We start from the raw sequence: 7,031 nt of genomic DNA on the forward strand, positions 1-7,031 counted from the left end.
CTGACCCCGGGCTTTCCCCAGTGGCTGCACCCTGACCCCTGGCTCTCCCCAGAGGCTGCACCCTGACCCCTGGCTCTCCCCAGAGGCTGCACCCTGACCCCTGGCTCACCCCAGAGGCTGACCCCTGACCCGTGGCTCACCCCAGGGGCTGACCCCTGGCTCACCCCAGAGGCTGCACCCTGACCCCTGGCTCACCCCAGAGGCTGCAGCCTGACCCCAGGCTCTCCCCAGATGCTGCCCCCTGACCCCTGGCTCTCCCCAGAGGGTGCCCCCTGACCCACAGGCTCTCCCACAAGGCTGACCCCTGGCTCTCCCCAGAGGCTGCACCCTGACCCCTGGCTCTTCCCAGAGGGTGCCCCCTGACCCCAGGCTCTCCCACAAGGCTGACCCCTGGCTCTCCCCAGAGGCTGCACCCTGACCCCTGGCTCTCCCCAGTGGCTGCCCCCTGACCCTGGGCTCTCCCCAGAGGCTGCACGCTGACTCCGGGCTTTCCCCAGAGGCTGCCCCCTGACCCTCCCCAGAGGCTGCACCCTGACCCCTGGCTCTCCCCAGAGGCTGCACCCAGACCCCTGGCTCACCCCAGAGGCTGACCCCTGACCCCTGGCTCACCCCAGAGGCTGCACCCTGACCCCTGGCTCACCCCAGATGCTGAGACCTGGCTCACCCCAGAGGCTGCACCCTGACCCCGGGCTCACCCCAGAGGCTGCCCCCTGACCCCGGGCTCTCCCCAGAGACTGCCCCTGACCCCGGGCTCTCCCCAGAGGCTGCCCCCTGACCCCGGGCTCTCCCCAGAGGCTGCCCCCTGATCCCGGGCTCACCCCAGAGGCTGCCCCCTGACCCCGGGCTCACCCCAGAGGCTGCCCCCTGATCCCGGGCTCACCCCAGAGGCTGCCCCCTGACCCCGGGCTCACCCCAGAGGCTGCCCCCTGATCCCGGGCTCACCCCAGAGGCTGCCCCCTGACCCCGGGCTCTCCCCAGAACCTGAAAGTCAGCACCATGGGATTTGATGTTCACTTCTGATTCTATTTTCCAGTTCAATATGACAAAAGTTGTCCCAGATTCCTGGTGTCATCAGCAATGAGCACTTTAACCCAGACTCCTAAAGCACAGTGTGTAAAATGAGATATGGGGAACAGTTAACCTGCAAAGTACAAATAAAGTGACTGAAGTATCGACTCTCGCTCAGTTATCATTTCTTTCATTGTGCAAAAGAATTTTATCGGTTAAGTAATTATGCTTTTCCGTGAAAGCAACATAAAAGTTGAACAAAAATCATTCTCCCAACATGGGGCTCGAACCCACGACTAAGAGTCTCGACCGACTGAGCGAGCCGGGCTGGAGAAGCTGATCCGTCCTTGTCTCTGATTGCAGCCAGGCGCCGAGTGGCTCGGCCCCAGGGGTTTAAATTGTTCTGCAAACCACGAACCAGGTTCTTCCTGAATTCCAAGGTGTGTAAGGAAATCAAGCATCAAAAGCCCTTTCATTAACCACAGGGATTCAGGCCATTTTCTGATCGCCAAGCGCTTTCTCACCGTGTCGATATCTCTGGTCTATTTGCCGGTGTTTCCCGAGTCTGCCTGTCTCTCGGGCTCTGTTTATTCTGTGTGACCACCTGCAGCTTGATTTTGAGCGAATACCTGTGCTTGTGTCTTGTCACATTAAATAAATGAGGAATTGTGGCGTTTCTCTCCCTGACACTGGGGAAAGAGTGAGACAGTCTTTGGAGCAAGTGTCTGGTTATTGTGAAACAGCAAAGAAATCATCAATTCCGGGATTTCCGGGATTACCGGGAAGAACAGTGACCCCGACGTGATATGAACACGTAGTCTTCTGATCTGGAAGTCAGACGCGCTACCGTTGCTCCACGAGGTCTACAACATAACCTCAGATGTTTGTAGTTTGTAAATATGCACGTTCCACAAACACTGCTTCATTCCTCCTGCCTTCTCCTGATTTCTCAGTGTCAGGCACAGAAGCGCCTGATGCCCTCATTTGTTTAAAGTAACAAGCAGACACAAACACAGGTATTCGTTCAAAATCAACCCGCAGGCCACAGACACAATAAACAGAGCCAGAGAGACAGACAGAATCGGGAATCTCCGGGAAATAGACAAGAGATATTGACAAGGACTCATTCCGAAACTCTACAAAACAGTCCAAAACTCTCCGAAATACTCCAAAACACTCGCTTTTAAAAATTCAAAACACTCCAAAAGAGCGCAAAGCACTGCACAACACCAAAACACTCCCAAACACTCCAAAACAGTACCAAGCATTCCGAAACTGTACAAAACAGTCCAAAACACTCCAAAATACTCCAAAACACTCGCTTCTAAACACTCAATCCAAAACACTCTAATACACTACAAAACACTCCAATACACGCGAGCACACTCCCAAAACCTCCAAAACAGTCCCATACACTCCAAAACACTAGAATACGCTCCGAAAACCTCTAAAACACATCAAAACACTCGCTTCAAAACAGTCACTCCCAAACACTCCAAACCACTCCAAAACACGACATAAAAACACACCAGAACACTCCAAAACAGTCCAAAACACACCAAAACAGCACAGCACTCCAATACATTACAAAACACTCCCAAACACTCCAAAACTCTACAAAACAGTCCGATATACTCCAAAACACTCGCTCCAAAAATTCAAAGCACTCCAAAGCAGTGCAAAACAGTCCCAAACACTCCAAAACACACCAAAACACTCCCAAGCAGTCCGATACTCTACAAAAAACTCCAAAACACTCCGAAATACTCCAAAACACTCGCTTTTAAAAATTCAAAACGTTCCAAGCAGCGCAAAGCACTGCACAACACCAAAACACTCCCAAACACTCCAAAACAGTGCCAAGCATTCCGAAACTCTACAAAACAGTCCAAAACACTCCGAAATACTCCAAAACACTCGCTTTTAAAAATTCAAAACACTCCAAAAGAGCGCAAAGCACTGCACAACACCAAAACACTCCCAAACACTCCAAAACAGTACCAAGCATTCCGAAACTCTACAAAACAGTCCAAAACACTCCAAAATACTCCAAAACACTCGCTTCCAAACATTCAATCCAAAACACTCTAATACACTACAAAACACTCCACAACACGCGAGCACACTCCCAAAACCTCCAAAACAGACCCATACACTCCAAAACACTAGAATACGCTCCGAAAACCTCTAAAACACACCAAAGGACTCGTTTCAAAACAGTCACTCCCAAACACTCCAATCCACTCCAAAACACGTCAATACACGACATAACTCAAAAACACACCAGAACACTCCAAAACAGTCCAAAACAGACCAAAACACCACAGCACTCCAATACATTACAAAACACTCCAAAACACTCCAAAACTCTACAAAACAGTCCGAAATACTCCAAAACACTCGCTCCAAAAATTCAAAGCACTCCAAAACAGTGCAAAACACAGCACAACACTCCAACACACTCCCAAACTCTCCAAAACAGTCCCATACTCTACGAAACACTTCAAAACACTCCATAACACTCCAAAGCACACCAAAACACTGGCTACTAAGCACTCACTCTAAAACACTCCATAACTCAACAGCACACAAAAACTATCCAAAACACACCAAAAGAGTCCAAAACACTCTCAAACACTCCAAAACAGTCACATACACTCCGAAACCCACTAAATCACTCCAAAACACTCGGTTCAAAACAGTCACTCCCAAACACTCCAATCCACTCCAAAACACGTCAATACACGACATAACTCAAAAACACACCAGAACACTCCACAACACTCCAAAACACCACAACACTCAAAAAATACAAAACACTCCAAAAAACGCTCAATCCAAAACACTCTAATGCACTACAAAACACTCCACAGCACGTCAGCACACTCCCAAAACCTACAAAACAGTCCCATACACTCGAAAACACTCGAATACACTCCGAAGCCCTCTAAAACACTCCAAATCACTCGCATGAAAACATTCACTCCCAAACACTCCAAACCACTCCAAAAACACTCCAAAACACGACATAACTCAAAAACACACAACAACACTCCAAAGCAGTCCAAAACACAGCAAAACACCACAGCACTCCAACACATTACAAAACACTCCAAAACACTCCCAAACACGCCAAAACAGTACCAAGCGTTTCGAAACTCTACAAAACAGTCCAAAACACTCCAAAACAATCGCCTCTAAGCAATCACTCCAAAACATTTGAAAACAGTCCAAAACACTCCGAAACAGTCCATAACTCAAATCACACCGAAACACCCCAAACGATGCAAAACACACCTAAAGACTCCAAAACACTCCAACACACGCCCAAACTCTCCAGAACAGTCCCATACACTTCAAAAATCCTCCAAAACATTCGCTTTTAAACATGCTCTCCCAAACACTCCAAACCACTCCAAAACAGTCCAAAACTCTCCGATACTCTACAAAACAGTCCAAAACACTCCCAAGCACTCCGAAACTCTAGAAAACAGTCCAAAACTCTCCGAAATACTATAAAACACTCGCTACAAAAATTCAAAGCACTCCAAAACAGTGCAAAACACAGCACAACTCTCCAAAACAGTCCCATACTCTACGAAACACTTGAAAACACTCCATAACACTCCAAAGCACACCAAAACACTGGCTACTAAGCACTCACTCTAAAACACTCCATAACTCAACAGCACACAAAAACTATCCAAAACACACCAAAAGAGTCCAAAACACTCTCAAACACTCCAAAACAGTCACATACACTCCGAAACCCACTAAATCACTCCAAAACACTCGGTTCAAAACAGTCACTCCCAAACACTCCAATCCACTCCAAAACACGTCAATACACGACATAACTCAAAAACACACCAGAACACTCCACAACACTCCACAACACTCCAAAACACACCAAAACACCACAACACTCAAAAAATACAAAACACTCCAAAAAACGCTCAATCCAAAACACTCTAATACACTACAAAACACGCCAGCACACTCCCAAAACCTCCAAAACAGTTCCATACACTCGAAAACACTCGAATACACTCCGAAGCCCCCTAAAACACTCCAAATCACTCGCTTCAAAACAGTCACTCCCAAACACTCCAAACCACTCCAAAACACGACATAACTCAAAAACACACCAGAACACTCCAAAACAGTCCAAAACAGACCAAAACACCACAGCACTGCAAAACATTACAAAACACTCCAATCCACTCCAAAACACGTCAATACACGACATAACTCAAAAACACACCAGAACACTCCACAACACTCCAAAACACACCACAACAGTCAAAAAATAAAAAACACTCCAAAAAACACTCAATCCATAACACTCTAATGCACTACAAAACACTCCACACCACGTCAGCACACTCCCAAAACCTCCAAAACAGTCCCATACACTCGAAAACACTCGAATACACTCCAAAGCCCTCTAAACCACTCCAAATCACTCGCATCAAAACAGTCACTCCCAAACACTCCAAACCACTCCAAAACACTCCAAAACACGACATAACTCAATAACACACAAGAACACTCCAAAACAGTCCAAAACACACCAAAAAACCACAGCACTCCAAAACATTACAAAACACTCCAAAACACTCCCAAACACGCCAAAAGCGTTCCGAAACTCTACAAAACAGTCCATAACAGTCCAAAACACTCCAAAAAATCGCCTCTTTGCAATCACTCCAAAACATTTGAAAACAGTCCAAAACACTCCGAAACAGTCCATAACTCAAATCACACCAAAACACTCCAAACGATGCCAAACACACCGAAAGACTCCAAAACACTCCAACACACGCCCAAACCCTCCAGAACAGTCCCATACACTTCAAAAATCCTCCAAAACATTCGCTTCTAAACATGCTCTCCCAAACACTCCAAACCACTCCAAAACAGTCCAAAACTCTCCGCTACTCTACAAAACAGTCCAAAACACTCCCAAGCACTCCGAAACTCTACAAAACAATCCAAAACACTACAAAACATTCCACAACACGCGAGCACACTCTCAAAACCTCCAAAACAGTCCCATACACTCCAAAACACTAGAATACACTCCGAAAACCTCTAAAACACACCAAAACACTTGCTTCAAAACAGTCACTCCCAAACACTCCAAACCACTCCAAAACACGACATAACTCAAAAACACACCAGAACACTCCAAAACAGTCCAAAACACACCAAAACACCACAGCACTCCAATACATTACAAAACACTCCAAAACACTCCAAAACTCTACAAAACAGTCCGAAATACTGCAAAACACTCGCTCCAAAAATTCAAAGCACCCCAAAACAGTGCAAAACACGGCACAACACTCCAACACACTCCCAAACTCTCCAAAACAGTCCCATACTCTACGAAACACTTCAAAACACTCCATAACACTCCAAAGCACACCAAAACACTGGCTACTAAGCACTCACTCTAAAACACTCCATAACTCAACAGCACACAAAAACTATCCAAAACACACCAAAAGAGTCCAAAACACTCTCAAACACTCCAAAACAGTCACATACACTCCGAAACCCTCTAAAACACTCCAAAACACTCGGTTCAAAACAGTCACTCCCAAACGCTCCAATCCACTCCAAAATACGTCAATACACGAAATAACTCAAAAACACACAGAACACTCCACAACACTCCACAACACTCCAAAACACACCACAACACTCAAAAAATACAAAACACTCCAAAAAACACTCAATCCAAAACACTCTAATGCACTACAAAACACTCCACAACACGCCAGCACACTCCCAAAACCTCCAAAACAGTCCCATACACTAGAAAACACTCGAATACATTCCGAAACCCTCTAAAACACTCCAAATCACTCGCGTCAAAACAGTCACTCCCAAACACTCCACACCACTCCAAAACACTCCAAAACACGACATAACTCAAAAACACACCAGAACACTCCAAAACAGTCCAAAACACACCAAAACACCACAGCACTCCAAAACATTAAAAAAACACTCCA

Source organism: Somniosus microcephalus, chromosome 22 (genome assembly GCF_052327205.1).
Source record: "Somniosus microcephalus isolate GS21.2 chromosome 22, FLI_Smic_1.0, whole genome shotgun sequence".
Taxonomy (NCBI): Eukaryota; Metazoa; Chordata; class Chondrichthyes; order Squaliformes; family Somniosidae; genus Somniosus; species Somniosus microcephalus.